A 17,363-nucleotide genomic window follows, 5' to 3' on the forward strand; every position below is an offset into this window, starting at 1 on the left:
AAGAGCTGTTCTCTCTCTTGGCTCATTCAATGCATGCAAATATCTCTTGCTCTTCCCTTACCTCTCTGTTTCACTATTGTTTCCTTGCTTAAGATATTCAAAATGTATAGTGACAGTAAACATAAAGTGTCCACAGCTGCTTTCCTAAGAGCCTATTGATTCAGACTCTCTGCCTGTCAGTTGGTCCATTTCAGTCTGCTCTAGACTCAGTATCTTTTGAAGCCATGGCTTCAGGTTCAGCTGAATTTGTTGGAAGGATTGAAAGTTCAGATATTAAGTTTTCATGAGTTTTAAGGAACTAAAAGTTTTGTTAGGCAGGCAACTGCATCAGCAGGCCACTGCCGGAGAGGCTCCAGCATGACTTTGATCTGTTTGGCTTGCCCATTAGCCAGCTAGCACGTGTGTACTGGCCTGCTGGTCAGAATTCTCACAGCTTGGAACAAGCCCAAGCACGTGACATCAATCATATTCCCCCCCAGCCACCCTTTTGCTAGACTAAGCAAACCAAAGCCTTTTAGTTTCCTCTTGTAAAACAAGCTCTCCATTCCTCGGATTATCTGAGTATCATTTGCAACTGTTGGAATTTCAGCTCCTCTCTCTTAACTATGGGTGGGCAGAGCTGCACGCGGGAGTCCAGCTGAGGTCACATTAGGACTAGGTGGTATTATTTTTTGCTTCACTCCAACAGGACTATCTTGGCTGATTTAAGACTCATTCTCAAAAGCAGCAAGAGAGCGCTTTCATTTGTGCAGCAAGTGTGTTTGAAGAGTTGCTGAGGGCAAGAGGCCCTTTTTTACCCACAACTAAATCTTTTTTCACTATTGAGTTGCACTAGAGCAAACTACCTTCTGCTTCTGTATACATCCTTAAAATGCCTTGAGCCACATGATGACTTTGAATCTCTGGCTAGTGACAACAGCTTCAGTGAGTATCTGTAGAGCAGTGAAGATTACTTGTCTTGGTCTAGGACAGTTAGGAGTTACTAACTTAAGATTTGCATTCCTTTTATTGTTTGATGTTTTAAGCAGTAAGATCAATTCTATGAAAATGAAATTCTGTGAAATGCTGGAAAGCATTTCAAGGTTGCATTCAGAATTTATCTTTCAAGGGAGATTAATAATTTCTTGACTTCTCCATCATTTACTTCATAAGAATAAATCTCACTGGCAAGTTTTGCTGCTTGGCCATCCAGTCCTCTGTTCCCTGCAGGAATAATGCTATTTTTTGAACAAGCTGTTACAGATATTAGTCTTACGATGTCTCTATGTCTGATAAGAACGGGAGAGATGAGTACAGGCAAGCAGATGAAATAACTGGAAGACAGAAGAATAGAAAGAGAAGCTGTTTTGTGTGATGACTGTAGAGGTGGACGAGCATTTAATGTTGGGCATTAGAATTTACCACTTAAATGTATGCTTGAACTGTCATTTCTGGTTACTGAAAGGTTTTCTGGCCAAGTGAGTGGGTGTTCTGGTAAATGTCCTTCAAAGTTGTGTCACAAGAGAGAAATTGTCTTCTGGCCTGTTCAAAGTTTGGCTTTTTCAAATACACTGGTGGATTTTTAGCTGTAATACTGAACATATGTTTGAAGTTTGCTCATCTTTACTTTGGTTGATAAAGAGAAAAGAGTGAAATGAAAACATTTTTTTTTAACAAGGAAAGATTCATTTTCCAATCTAATGGAAAAGTATTGAGTTATGCAATTTCATATGAAAGCCAGTTCTCAGTAATGAAAGCGTTTTTCCTTTTATGTGATAAGATGGGTGGACTATAAAGTATCTATAAAAAAAAGGAATAGGAAATAGGTTGCTATAAAGAGCTACACCGTGTGCTTTTTGTTAGGATTGTTTTGTAAAACCGACTTGATGGAAGTAATCCACAAATAGGCTTAAAAATAAGCCTCGGAATTTTATTCTGAATATCTCATCAACAACAATAAGGGGAACATTATGCATATTGATAGAGATGACTCTTTGTGTCAAGTATTCACTGTAGTTTTAGGGCTGTTGTATTTTTAAGTGTGTTTGCAAAACGTCTTTGGACCTCTTCGACCCGCTGCAGCCGTGATTATTTTAATCTCTTACCTGAAGGCTCCCCATGATATCTATTCATTAACGTGAAAAAGGCAATCAGCCACATCCATTTAGATAACCAGAGCTATGAGAAGCATCTGTTTTCCAGACATCTCTGTGTTGTACGTGACCTATGGTCCGATTTGGCTGAAATCTGATAGTGTTGTATAATTTTGCATGCCATCATTAGAACATTCCTCCGAGGGGCACCGGAACAGGCCCCCAGACTGGGAGCTGCATCTTTGGGTGATCTTCCTGCTCTTAAGGAAGCTCTGTGCAGAATCGCATCCAGCACATCTGGAGCAGTGCCCCGAGGATGGGCACGCAGTCTTTGTTGGGCAGGCATGAGCTGGCCTGCGCACTGAGCCGTGCCGTAGCCATGCAGCAGTGTTAGCGGGGTGACCGGCACGTCTCAGGGAGAGGTTTAGTAGCTGTGATTCCACCAACCACAGCAATGGCTGTCTCAGTGCTTGGGTTTGCATGATGGTTTTGCAAAAATCACGCAGACACGTCCCTCCTTCTAGCTGCACCGGGCCCACACATGCAGAGAAAATGAAGACTGTGTGTATGTCAGCCAGAAATTTGATGCATTAGGAGCGGATCAATAGATCTGCTGTTAGATGCTGAGCCTTCTACATCTACAATAAATGTGGTCTGAAGTTTTGACCCAGAGTAGGTCTAATGTGGTGCTCTGGACCAAAAGTCTCTGGCACACGGGCGGTTAGAAACTGTCTGACGTTTGGTTTGAGCACTGTGGTTTGAACCCCCGCATGGGGACGGAGCACATTTGGGGAGCACCTGGTGTGGGGCTGGCAATTTAGCTTCTCTGAAAGAAATCTAGGTTGTATATACAAAACCCATTCCTTTTACACAACAATGTGCAGTAAGTGTGAACAACTGGGGAATTTGATTCAAAACTGCTTTAAGGGTCCAAGCCAAAATGACAAAATGCAGACACAGCCTAATTAATTTTCTAATTACATTTGGTTACTTGTTTTCCTTCAGGTCAACAAGATGTTTACAATTCATGTAACTTAAAACCAGTGTCATTCCATGTGCATTCTCTTGAAAGAGCATGTAAAAGTATCTTGAAATTGAAGAATGGGCTATAATGAGGTGGAAAAATCAAAATGTTTTATTTCAATGGCTTCCTCTGGAAAGAAGCATGAGTTATATCAATATGAATTTTACTTACGTTGTGATGCTGCATAGAGAATGGATTTAAATGCCAGAGAAACAAGTTAAGCTATCAGAAGTCCTGAGATGGTGGCTATCACCGCAAGGTGATTGTTTACACAAACTTGTAAGTTATGTTGTATTTTTGTGAATTTTTTCATGCTGGAGGTTGGACAAAGAAAGTGATTTGAATGCAAAACCTACATAAATCTCTTGAATGATTAAGTGCCTCTACCTTTACGAACTTGGGCAAAAATGCAGCAGAAGAAAATTTATAAATATATATTTTTATTGAAATTATAATTTCTAATCAACACTGGAAGATGTGCCCAGGATGAAAGGAATACGAATTATATCCACTGATATTCAAACAAGAAAAAACCCAACTATAAATCAAGTTTAAAGCTAATCCTCTGATCTGTGATTCCAATCAAATCCAGGTCAGTAATTACTGAAAGCTGCTATCGTCAGCATGACCATTCCCTAAAACAGCTGAGGTGATATCAGGCTGATTTCCCTGAAGGCTGGTGGGTGTATCACAAAACTTCCACCAGACCTAACAAATAACTCAGATTTCTGGGCAGTAAGCAGGTAGAGGAGCACAGAGACAGAAATGCCTTCTTAAGCCTGCTGACGCATTCGTCTGAGGTTTGGGCAGAATGGTGAGACCATGTACAGTGACCTGCAGGGCTGCGCTGCTCGGCCTTGCACCTGCTCTGCAAGTCAAGATCTCAGGGCTCTCCCAGTCCGCTACTTTTCATAGCTATGTAGTTCTTTCAAAAAATCTGTTCGTTTGCGTACAGGTTGCATGAAAATTGAGTAATAGAGTGATGTTTTAAAGCAGTTTACGAATGTTTAGTACTATTCAGTGAAGTTCAGAGGTAGTTGTAAGCATTTATCATAATTCTCAACAGAAAAAGAGCATCTGTAAGGGTAACTTAAATCTTATCTCCAGTGTAAATCTTCCAGTGAAGACATACCAACAACCAAAAAAAGCAAAAGTCTATGTAATGTTATAATAAAATAAATTCAAAATTTTTACCTCATATTTTATTAATCAGGAGTACCTTTATGATCTGATATCAGGCAAATCTAGGTTTACATCATTACACATGAGGATAAAAGTCTGAGCATCTTTAACCCATGCTGTCTACAGATCTGTTGCCAGAATTATTATATTGAAGTCACCACTCCAGATGACAGCAATCTAATGTGTTGCCAGCCAAACAAATATAAAAGGAAAAGATTAAAAAAAAAAAAAAGCATCATAAATAATCTTCTCTAGCAATATTGAAAATGCTTTAAAGCAACAGTTCATTCCTTACTCAGAAAAGCTGGAGGCTGCAAAGGTCTCCTAGATTACCATAGTAACTAAAAGAATAATTTAAATCTGCCTTTTAAAGAGTTGTAAATAATGCAAATGTAATATCAGTCACTGCTCATTGCCATTTCACATGCTCCAGAAGACACTTTGAAGAAGATTGTGGTATCACAGTTCCTCTTGTAAGGAATTCCAGCGTAATGAAATGATGTGTCCAAGTCTATCCCTTTCTCTGTTGTTTCTTTCTGGATCTATCTGATAAGAAATAAGAACATGTACAGCAGGCTTCATTTACGTGCCTCTTTGGAAAGTTGAGATGGCTGTAGACATCCACTTCTCTGTTTGTCCAAACCCCATCATCATATAGGATCAAGAATATTAATCAGACTCTCTCGATGTGCGTGTGTGCCGAGTGTTGAAGGATCTGCTGGAAGCATTACCATGCTGGTACACAGCTGCAAAACACACGTGAGGGTCTTCAGTGTTACCTACAAGAGTGGAAACACACAGCTATATGCGTGCTGCTTTCAATACTATTAAAAAGATTATCAGAGAAAATCTTTTGGATAGGGATTTAAATACAAGGACGAAATGGTACTGGTGATCTTGTACAGATTGCTGTAAGTAAAAAGGGACATAAAATTCCAGTCCTGTGTGTTGGAATAAAAAAATGTAGCAGGCCAAGATATTCCTGAATAATCATATAGATAGTCTTTTTTGTCATCTAGAAAGTAGATGATATAAATAATTCAGAAGCTATTCAAGGTATATGTATGAATAGGAAAGGTATGGCTGAGGATTATATGGAAACTGCGAATAGTAACCCAATTCCCAATAAAAATAGCACCAATAGGTGCTATTTTAATTCCATATGGTGTGCAATGATTTTATAAAATACAGTAAAGTAGGGGCATATGAGTGTGTGCTTTTAAGCATTAGGCCTTAGTCTCTTCACAGGTAGGTGTAGAATTTCATAGCACTCCTCCCCTTTGACTGGAATCAGAGTTCTGTATCTCCTGGGTCACCCTCTCATTGTGATGGTAATCATGACAGGGATGAGAAAAGAGCCTTCTGAAATCAAGTTGAAAATTATTAGCAAACTGAGTAAAACGTTGCTTAGAAATTATTTTCTTTAGCAAACAACCTGCACACGTTTTTGTCTCATCTAACTACTGGACTGGCCTTCTTCAGATACAGGAAAGCAACAGATCCCGTTTACATCCTTAAGACAGCCCAGTGTGTTTTGGGATCTGGACAAAACTGCTTTTTTTTTTTTTTTTTTTTTTTTTTCCTAGAGCCTCTGTTACCTACATTCATCTTCCCCCTGGAGAAGCCATGTTTTCTCAAAAAACACTGTTTTCTCCATGCTCTCTGGCTCTAGAATAGTATATTGCTTGTTAGCTTTGTTGCAGGGCCTAGAAATAAAGCCTTCCCTTTGCTTAGACTGCTCTTGAGCCCAGGCAGCCTGGTGCACTGAGAATATATACCTGTGGGGTGTGTGCCAAGGCTGTTTGGCCATGATCCAGGCAGCCTTTATGTCTTGTCTTAAGGGGGAAAGTGCCGTTGCTGCCTTTTCTCCCTGACATATGAGGCACCATCTCAGGAAACTTAGACATAAGATGTATTTTCAAAACAGTAATATTTACCATTAATCTTTACTATATTTATTGCAGGTGCGATGGGAGCAAGTAGGAAAATCCTCTAGTAGAGAGATACATTCATAATCAAAAGACAGAGAAAGAAAAAAACAAAAAAAAGGATTTTCTGACAGACAATCTGTTAATGTATATTCAATAATTCAATAGAAAGAATGAAGTTCAGTGCAGATTATTAAGGCATGAGCCTTCGCCTCTTTAAAGGTATGGGGACTTTGTTTCTGTTGCAGTATTGGTATGTAGTGTACAAACCCTGTGATGGCTCAGGCAGGGAAAGAGTAAAAGAAATAAGGGGGTTTAGGGCTGGTGTTTGTCTTGTGTTAAAATAGACAGGACCCATCTAGGTGGGCATAGCACTGAGTCTTAGAAGAAAATGTAGCTAGTTCTAATCAATAACACAAATAAGAGGACTTACTTTAATGTAATTTCTGACTTGATAGCATTCTTTTAAATGAATATAATCCTTAGCCTATTAAACTTTAGTATAACATTATATTGAATTTGTAGCACTTATGTTGCACTTTGAAGAAGCAAAGTGCTGTGAAGTATTGATCATGCAGCAAAAAAATGTTATTGAGTATTTGCAAAGACTGTGGTAGTTTACTTGGGGGTAGAAAAGATGGTATTGGTCTCCCAGCTCTTGTTTTTGGCAATAAGAAATTGAAGCCCAAAACTGAGATTTCTACTGAGTTAATTATTCTGTGTAACCTCCTGGTTTTCCAAATTTATTAGAAAGATCGCTAACAGAAATAATTCTGCAACAACCCCCTCAATTTATACACGGTGCACTTTTTTTGTTATCCAGTGATTTCATATCCATTTTGCCTGACTCATTTTTTCTACGGTGCCACTCTTACTTTATATTATAGTTCCACTGAATTGAATTTGCTTTGTAGAGAACTCAAGTGCCCCAGAAATGGCACATTTAAAGGTAGATAATGGTAGGTAAAATAACAGAAGAAGGGCTAAATCCTGCTGACCTTTGTTATTCCTTAGGATTTCATATGGTTGTGATTTTTAGCTGCAGCTGGTTTTCGTGATACGGTTTAAAATCCATCAAAACGGAACAGAAATATTCATATAAAATTTCAACCCTACCCAGCTCCCTTTGACATATTGCTATAAAATAACCGTACTTTTAAAGATGGTTGTTTTATCCATAAGATTAGGTAAAATTAATTTATGTTGTATATTTTTATACTATCTAGCGTTTCTTCTAGTGTTACAAACCACAGCTGAACTTTCAGTGCTGAAGAACCATGTTTCCACAATGCTTCTAGGTGAAACAAGTTTTGCAGCTTCATATTTTTTAAGTTTTTTTTTTCCCAAATCGAGCTCTATTTATAAATATTTTTAAATAAAGAAGAGTCTAATCTTGGTAGGCAGAGGACCTCCACTGTTAAGTCCTTTTGAGTTGTGTTGGTTAAAAAAAAAAAAAAAAATCATAGCAGAGAAAATCCAAAGATAAAATAATGGGGATTATACCCAACATATGTGCCTCTTCAGATTTGTAAAACACAGTATAGACAGCCATTTAAGTGTAAAAGCATACATACAACATACGTCACACACCATTTTTACCCTACATGCTGTAAATTTGGTCCAGACTAGCAAAATCACAATTAGAATTAGGATGCTGCCAAATCAGAGTTTTACTCCATATGTAACATCAGTACAAGATGTAAAACCAAGTAACAGATTTCCCCATTCAGTGCCAGGTACCCTATTAGTTAACCTACAGATGCACTGCCTCTTCCCAGTGCAGCGCGCGATTTACCCACGAGAAAGCGCTCATATGAATCCTATATTAGTGGTGAATTATGCAGATGGGAAAGCACGTATCGCTTTCCCATCTGCAACTTCACTTTGTGTTGCTCTCTCTACTGATTCGAAAATAAAACCCCTTCTGGTTTTGCTCTGATCGGTTGCTCGGTTCCAGTTCCACGTTCTGCCAGGGTCGCCCAGCGTGACTGTCCCAGCCGCCGCCCCGGGCCGGCCTCCGATGGCACCGCGGGGCTGGCAGCACCCAGCTCAGAGGGCAGGCGGAACGGGGGCGCTCGCTGGCGCCTGCCTGCCAGCCTGCTTCGTTACGGCAGCTGGGACAACCCTACCATACATTTTACTTTTTAAAATTACCATACATTTTACTTTTAAAAATTCTATTCTATTCTATTCTATTCTATTCTATTCTATTCTATTCTATTCTATTCTATTCTATTCTATTCTATTCTATTCTATTCTATTCTATTCTATTCTTCTATTCTATTCTATTCTATTCTATTCTATTCTATTCTATTCTATTCTATTCTATTCTATTCTATTCTATTCTATTCTATTCTATTCTATTCTTTCTATTCTATTCTATTCTATTCTGTTTTAGTCTATTTTATTTTATTCTATTTTATTTTACGGTGGGGGTTTTAATATTTTGTTTACTTTTTATTTTCTTTTATTTCATTTTATTCTATTTAAATTTAAATGGATCTTTAAAAAAATTTAAACATATCAACTTCCTCTTGTTTTCAGCGCTCATTTTTCATGCCAGAATTTACACTGTTTACTCCATTATGTTACTTTTGCACCTCTGTGCTTCGAGAAACTCTCGACTGCTTTTTCACACCGTAACTGAGGCTCAGGTAGCTGGGAGGACACCTATGCTTGTCAATGTATTGCATGTAGAAGGAAATGAATTATTTAGACACTATCCATTTGCAGCAGTGCTGCTTAGGTACAAAGCTCTGACACAACTTCTGTGAAGTTGTGCCAGTAGCTTTAGGGATCTGTTAAGTATACATTGAGCATATCCCTATAAAAGTCATTTGCACATTTTAAAAATTTACTATAGTTTATAAGCCACTGGATATTTCAATTCTTTGTTCTGTATTTCAAAGGATAAATTATAAAAAAATATTTGCATACTTTTCCTAGATAATTTAAAGATCTTAAGCAGCTATCATTCTTAGACATTTAGTAGGAGAAACACTGGAAGTGTATATTAAATTGCAGAATAAGCCTCTATTTCATAAAAACAAACAAACAAACCAAAACCCCAACAAGAAACAAAAGCATGTACTTAAATTCATCTCTATTCAGCAAACCACTTAAACATACCAAGGCTCCACTGGAACTTTAAAACATACTTAAGTGGCCTGACAAATAGCGATGAATTTAAACAATACTTGAAGTTAAGTGCTTTGTTCAAACATAATTCAGTGATGCAATTCCCATCCTGTAAATTATTAAGTAGGTGTAGGTGAAACTGTAAAGTATGAACTTTAGCAACCTTACTAATGAGTCTGAGAAAACTTCTCTGGTAGGGAATGAATGATAGTTACAAATATGCGTGCTACCTTTTTACAGAGTTACACAGTTTGGTTACATTTAGGTACAAAAATGATCTTTTACAAAGCATGTGTAGAAATACATGATGGAGTTTCGTATAAATCCAAAAAGAATATTATTTTAAAAATGCAACTTCCCTAGCAGATGAGCATCTGCAGCATTAAGTCCTGCCCTGATTTAGTCAGTGTCATGGCAATAGGAATAACCGGTGCAATGTCTGACCTCTTGATGAGTTTAGGGGGATGTGGCCTGGATGCAGGTCCTATTTTAATGCAGGTCTGATTGGATTATTGGTATGGTCTCCACTAGCCTTAAAAAGCTGTAGGGTAAAACACATGAAATACGTTCTCCTATATGTAAGTTGTCAAAACATTTGTATCTTACCTAATGATAAATTGTTTTATGCTAAAGTTTATAAACTACATATAAAACATCAAGATGGATAATACGTACCATTGGTTAATTTGACCTAGGAAAAGTTTGCTGGAAAATTTGTATGGAAAGAAATAAGTGATAAACTTCAAGGAGAAAGGTTATTTTCTTTTTAAAGCTTCTTAATGCAGCATGCCCTGTTCCCAGAGGGAATGACTCATTATCAGACTTTCTCTTGACAAACAATAGTTAATTGTCACTCTAAAAATTACTCTGTTGTTTATGCATTTCTGATTAGAATCTGATTACACTCCATTTGCGTAAACACGTAACAGTAACACCAATATTCATCCATGAAACTCTGCAAGAGCTAATTATCCAAAGCTTAGATTAATTGTCAGCATAATGGACAGAGACCATGGCTTTGAAGTAGGAAGTGTTAAGAGAAACTGTCAGTTGTTCAAAGATAGTGAGTTGGATATGTAGATAGCCATGATTTCATTAGCATGTAAAGCTTTTACTGGGCAGAAAGTCACCCTGGTTAAAAAATGAAATGAGGACATGAGAAAATAGAAAATCAATTTGTAAAGACTCAGGTGGGAAAGAAATTAATGACAGGGATTAAAAGTAACATGATTTTTTAAAAGTTACTTGCTGGAGTACTAGTGGGCAACTGGATTAAATGCAGTAAAAGGGCACTTTTAATTAGCATTAGGAGGAAAAGAAAGGAAGAATCCTACATCAAGTATACACGAAGTACGGTAGGTAAACTGCACAAGAGATTTCTGTTTGTCATTTGAAGCAAAGAGATTATGTATCCACGTGTGAAAGAGGCAAAAAGAGTATCACCTGCAAGAGAACAAGCAGGCCAGAATCTGCTCAAATTAAACTTCAGCCTTAACAGAGTGGGGTGAGTAGCTGTCTTCAGTTGCTAATAAGGCATTTCCTGAGGTCATGGGTAATTCCAGAAGTGTATTGCCAAAGTTTTTAAAAGCTTGAAAGGATCTGTTGAATAATTAATGATGTTGTTCATAACCATAGCAAAGATATTGCTAATTTGGGATCTTGTAAACAAAAATTAGAGGTTAAAATATAATTAAGATCAGTCAACATGGCATCCCAGAAGGTAGATCTTACTATAGTTCTTTTGCTGGGGGGTTGTCTGTGCTTCTTTGCTTGCTTTGAAAAGTATGTAATTCTGAGTGCTAAAGACGACTGTGTTCACATAACAGCCATCGATTCCTTCAAAGCTTTTCAGTCGATACCACAATAACACTTTGATTTAAAAGAACTTCCATTATATGAAATTAAGATTACATGGATTAAAAACTGACGCTGGTTGATCTCCAGCTGTTACTGTTAATGAAAATACATAAACAAAGAAAATTATTGTGATGAGAGGTTTTCCCCAGAGATTGATTTTTTTTTTTTTGTTTGCCTAATACTTTTATCAATGATTTAGACAACATAAAATATTATGGTAAAGTTTGCAGGTGATAATAAATATTGGAGAGCATGTACTGTTTTGCCAGTGGGGCTGAATCATCTAATTGAGAGTCACAGTACAACAAAAAGGCACATTAAAAGAGCCAAATATAATGTATTACACATGGGATCTGATGACATTAGCTGTAACTATAGGGTAGGAGACTCAGGGTCAGAAGAGCGTTTTATAGTGTGAGGCTTGAGAAATGCAATGAGTGTAGTTCATTAGAGACTGAAGAGAATTAGGCTGCTAGGTATAGCAACAAGCAAAGGAGAGAGCTCAGTCAGGGCTGGCTTTTCAGTACCTGGACATCGAAGGTACAACACTATTTGGTGGCTGGAAACTTGAAGTTGGCTAAAAACAAACTTGAAATGAGAGACAGCCTGCTAGCAGCAAACATAACTGTTGGAATAGGTTATTGGGAAAGGTGGAGTACTCACGTTTACTGAGTGGGTAAAAATCTAACCATAATTCTCCTCTACACATATAGTTTTAGGATAGATAGTCATAGTGCTGCAGGTTTCTTTCGGTTGAGGACTCTATTAGGTTACGTGTATACAAGTAAACTGCACAGGGCAAAAGTATGGGCTCAGCACTGGCAATTTGCATTGATCTGTACTGTTTAATGACTACCTAGCCCATGGTATAGCTACACGACAGCTAACGCGCTTTCAGACAATACTGAACATGCAAACAGACACCACCATCCCCTAAGATCAGGGAATAAGTGTGCACACCAGGCAGCACAAATGTGGCCAGCTTTATTGGGTGTAGAAGAAAGTTTAGCCACGTGCATGCAACACAGACTGTGTCACTTGGCCATAGGGCCAGAGAAGAGGCATACGTAGTAGTATAGAGATGTTCCTCTGCAGTCCTACTGAAGGATATGAGCACTGTATGTCCCTGAGCATGTTCATTACATTTGCAGCTCTTCATTAAGACAATGAATGTATTAAAATCTTGCATGTCTGGACTTCAGCTGGTTGGCTGTCACAGTAAGGAAAGGCTCCTCTCTGATGCACAAAAGCCCAATTGTATTTTGTGGGTAGAGGGTTATCTCCCTCTGGCACACTGGAAATTAGTCTCTCCTAGAGCTGGAACATCAGTGGGAAAGCACTCTGTCGTGGTTTAAACCCGGCCGGCAGCCAAATGCCACACAGCAGCTTGCTCACCCTCCCCCACCCCCAGGGAATCGGGGGGAGAGTTGGAGGAATAAAGGTAAGGAGACTCATAGGTTCGGATAAAAACAATTTCATAATTGAAATAAAATGAATTTTAAATAATAATAATGATAATAGTAATAATAGAAAATACAAACGAGTAATGCACAATGTGATTGCTCACCACCTGCTGACCGGTGCCTAGCTCGTTCCCAGCTATTGATCCCAGTGAAGAGAGAACACTGAAACCACAATCTTGGAAGCCAGAGTGAGCTTCCTTGTCAACCTATATATCTAGTATGACGTTATATAATATGGAATATTCCGGTGGCCAGTTTGAGTCCTTTGCTCTGGCTCTGCTCCCTCCCAGCTTCTTGTGCACCTGCACACTAGCAGGACATGAGGAGTTGAAAAGACCTTGATCTCTCAGCAACAACTGAAAACATCAGTACGTTATCAACATTCTTCTCATACCAAATCCCATACTGAATCCGAAACACAGCACTATTCTAGCTACTAAAGAGTAAAAAAAAAAAAAAAAAAAAAAAAAAAAGAGCTCTATCCCAGCCGAAACCAGGACAAACTCATTTTCTGAAGTCATATGGAGAATCTTCTTTCTCAGATGCTTGTCTGCTACAGCTTTTTCACACAGTGAACAAAGTGTCAAAGTGTTCAACAAATTTATAAATGGGAAAGACTTTGCTTCCAAGTCAGGGAGATCCTGTCTTCCTGTGGAGCACAGGACATGGGTTTTCTCTTAGGATCATCTGGAGATACAGCACCATTGCAGATTAAAGAAGCCAGCCCCTTACCAGGCCCTTGGCCAATCTTAGATTTGCCTTTTCTTCGAGTACAGCACGCAGAGCTCAGTCTGCTGTGGGATAAAATTGCTTCTTCTGTGACTGCTGAAGATGAGTAACAAAGTCATTGGGCTGGCTCTCTGTGTCTGTGTCTTGAGAAAATTTAATAGCACGTGACACATGGTGTCTGTAATCTATTGATCCACTATGGCCTTAAGTGCTGAAATAATGAAGGTCTGTGAAACTTCCTAATGAACTGTTTGAAATATTATTTCCAAAAAGCATCCTGATCAGGTGGGGCAGATGCCCCAATTGTCGTATGAACAAATGTAATGCTGCATATATGAAAAAAGGTTTTGTAAAACTAGTGCAGAAGAAGCAGCTTGCAGAATTAGTTTCCTTGGATGATGGCACTGAACAAACTTTGGGTGAATTGTTTATGGAAGAATGATGCTCCACCATTAAATAATAAAACACTTGTTCAGTTAACTTGCATGGGTTCATAGGTTGTTTCATGTTTTCTCCTTACTGTATATATATAAAAGATAAAAAAAGGAAAGAAAATAATTAACTGTTGCACTGGCGATGAATCCTAATGGCCTCTGCATGTACATATAGGTGCCCACATATAGGAAAACTTCATACTCAGATGAATTTTTCTGTTCTTTAAAAAAATGAGATAGGGTTGAACTAACTTGACTGCCTTTGAAACAACAAATTAATCTCAATTGGGTAGACAGGCATAACATCAGTGAAAGCATGACAGTTTTCCCTTGCTGCAGCATGTAAATATAGAGGCTAAAAGAGGTCTTTTGTACAGTTTCTTTTTACTGGTAGCCTTAAAAATTAAGGGGCAAAGAGAATTCATGCCTGAATTTAGGAGTTTGCCATGATTTAAACGAGGTTGTTGGATTTTCTTGGTACCTACTATTATTCGATTAAAAGCATGGCTTATGGGCTCAAGTTATTTCACTCCATACAGATTCCCTCCTATGAAATTCCCAAATTGAGTTAAGATTCCTGAGTAAAGGGCTGCACAGCATACAGACTGCATACGCCACACGTCTAGTGTCCCATAAAAGTTGGAACAAATTCCTGGAATCCCAATGTTTGAAATTCACGTGTGGAGACACATGAGGGCACCACTGGGTGGGGGATGGCTGCTGGTGGAAAACGGGTGTCTGCTGGCACCTTCTGCAGGGTAGCTGGTGTGACACTCCTGGACTCCAGGCAAGGGACGTGGCTGGTGGCCTCAGGGCAAGCCCCTGAGGTGCCAGCAGTGCAGCAGGGGAGCGGAGAGAGGAGGCCAGAAGAATGGATCTCATGCTCTCTTAATAGACGTGACAGACTGGCTTTAAGTCTACACAAAATTTCTGAATATCACTTTGTCATTTTGTAAAATAAGAATGGCCCTATTCATACACTTTGTCTTAATGGTAAGATACCTTCAGCCTTTGTGGCATGTTCTTAGTAAAAATAATAAAAATAAGACAAAAAACACCCTGCAAATATCAAAGAGTTAATGGTATTTCACTTTGTCTTGCTTTCTCAGCAATTTTCTAGGGTGCACCTTTCAGAGGAAGATAATATTGATTAAGCCTCATTAAACTGATTTAGAAATTATTTGTTAAAGAAAAATGCAAAATTAATGACCCATGCTCTAATATAAATAAGCCACTTCAGAATGTGTGCTGATAAAGTATTGCTACTGAAAAATACTCTCCATTGGTGGAGACTATACAAAATGAACAAGATGAGGGCAAGCACTGGGTAGGCACTTAGGAAGGCACGAAATGCAAACAGGGAATAACTGGTGAAGAAGTTGGCACTGACCCTCTACTCCATGAGTCAACGTGAAGTTGCCATTGCAACAGGAACAAATCTCATTGAGGGATTTATTGGCAAATATGCTGTATGTAAGTCACCATTAATTATTCTACTTTCTTCATTACTGATGAGGCTTGGCTGGTCCACGTGTCCTGTTGTGGACATTACATTCAGGTGTCTAGAGGAGAGCAACAAGGATGATAAAAGTTTGGGAAAACATGGCAATTTGAATCAAAAAGAGAAGTCTGAAAGGAAAATGTAGTTCATGATAGCTTTAAACGTATAGGTAAAAGACTGTCGCAAATAGGGTAACAGCAGTCTTCCACACTCACAAGAGGAAGACAAAATTTAATCAGGTTAATTTGCAGGAAGAGGGGCTTGTGCACAGTAACTTGCCTGAAGAGAATAGGCGTTTCACTTGAGGTTTTTAAAAGCAGGGTGAAAAAACATGTTGGATTCAGCCTGAAATATATTTAATTCTCCTTCACTGTGAGAAGATGTCTAATAGAAGGCCTCAAGAGATCCTGTGTTTTATGATATCAGCTGTGTACTAAAGTCTTATTGATGGAACGTCCTGCTGAGGCTTTCTGCATATTTGACAATGTCTTTTACAGTTCTGCCTTCTCTCATTTAAAGATGATTAAAAAACAATGTGCTGGGGAAAAAAAAATACCATCTCACTTATTTTCCTTCACAGAACTGCCATTCACCAGGACCAAAATTGTACAAACAGAGGGAAGGAACGGGTAGAGATGTTGATGTTGCTGCTCCTGGTCACCTGGGGACTACCATCTTCAGCAGTGGGTTAAACTGGAGCAGCAGCAGCCACATGATTTTTTTTTTATTTCTGCACCCTATCTCCCCCCCCCCCCCCATTTTCTAAGCCATTCTCTCCTCCTTCCAACTGAGGGAGTGCGTTTACTGTACCTGCTGGCATGCTCAGCTGTAGTCTGGCTGGGCTTCGTATTTCTTCCATTTACTATATTTTCCCTTTCAAAGTAGAGCAATGTTAACATACTTTTTCTCATTGGTTATATTCAAACACCTTCATCCACGGTGTCTCCTTGAACAGACTGGTTAGAACTGGTTTCCAATTAGCCTGAAAATATTAATTCATCACTCTGAACATTACTTTTTTTTTTTTTTTTTTTTTTTTTAAGGGCGGGGGAGGGGTTTCTTTCTCTTTCTCAGCCTCCGAGCGCTAATGGAGGTGGCCGAGTCGAAAGGTTCCCTTTCTCAAAACCTAACACATTTTGCGGTAGCAGAAATCTGAAAGTTCGCTTGCTGACTCTGGCAGAAGACGTCAGCAACGGACTGAAGGAATTCAGCTGAAACCGAAGTGCAGAAGGTTTCTGATTTATCCCCCTCCCTACAGACAGACACATTCTGATCCTGCAGCCGTTTCGATGCACCGAGCGTGGGGCAGCCGCCGCCTCACTCCGCTCCCTCCCTCTTGCCCGACTTTGCGGCGCGCCGGCTCAGGGACACAAACTGCCTGGAAACCAATTTGTGGGGTTCGGCAGACGAGGCTTCAGCCCCCCCAGCCCACAGAGCAGGGTTTAGCGGAGATCGGGAGCGGGGAACCAGTGGTGCACGGCCCGAATGGGCAGCCCCCCCCCCCGCCGAACCCCACCTCCAGCCTCACCTGGCAGAGCACCAGCGCTGTTTGACGGGCAGGAGGCGAAAATCCTTGCGGCTCCCCCCCGCCCCCGGCCCCGCTGACTGGGGGCATCCCGCGTTTTTTAGGGCAAGGTGCCGGCCCTTGCTGCCGGGAGCGCGGGCGGGGGGTGCCGCGGGGCCTGCGCCGGCCGCTGCGGGCGGGGGGGGGGGGGGGGGGGGGGGGGCGGGGAGCGCCTTTTCGCCTGCGAACGTCCCTTCAGGGCAACAGAAACTGTTCGCGAATTCGGGTCAGAATCTGCGGGAAAATCAGCTCTGGGAGCCAAACCACGCGCTCGCTTCCTCCAGAAAATCGCCTACAGCGACGGGTTGCCAGTCCATGGCTCCGGCGGAAAACAAACAAACAAACAAAAAAACCCACCAAAAAAAAAAAAAAAAAAAAAAAAAATCCGAACCACACATCCCAAACTGCGTATTTTGGCCCCTCTGCAGCACACCCCCCCGCCACCCGTCACCGCTGCTTTGCGGAGGAAAC

General features: G+C 39.9%; 1 long non-coding RNA gene across 1 annotated transcript; it reads right to left on the reverse strand.

The window, feature by feature from the left end:
* Positions 1-3,519: 3,519 nt before the first annotated feature.
* Positions 3,520-16,963, reverse strand: LOC116962652. The gene is made up of 2 exons (XR_004407709.2): positions 16,857-16,963; positions 3,520-5,057 (listed from the first exon to the last, which is right to left on the reverse strand). It is a non-coding gene; the product is annotated as an uncharacterized LOC116962652 (long non-coding RNA).
* Between the last annotated feature and the right edge of the window lie 400 nt (positions 16,964-17,363).

The sequence above is a fragment of the Tyto alba genome, unplaced genomic scaffold (assembly GCF_018691265.1).
Source record: "Tyto alba isolate M040663 unplaced genomic scaffold, T.alba_DEE_v4.0 Super-Scaffold_45, whole genome shotgun sequence".
Lineage (NCBI taxonomy): Eukaryota > Metazoa > Chordata > Aves > Strigiformes > Tytonidae > Tyto > Tyto alba.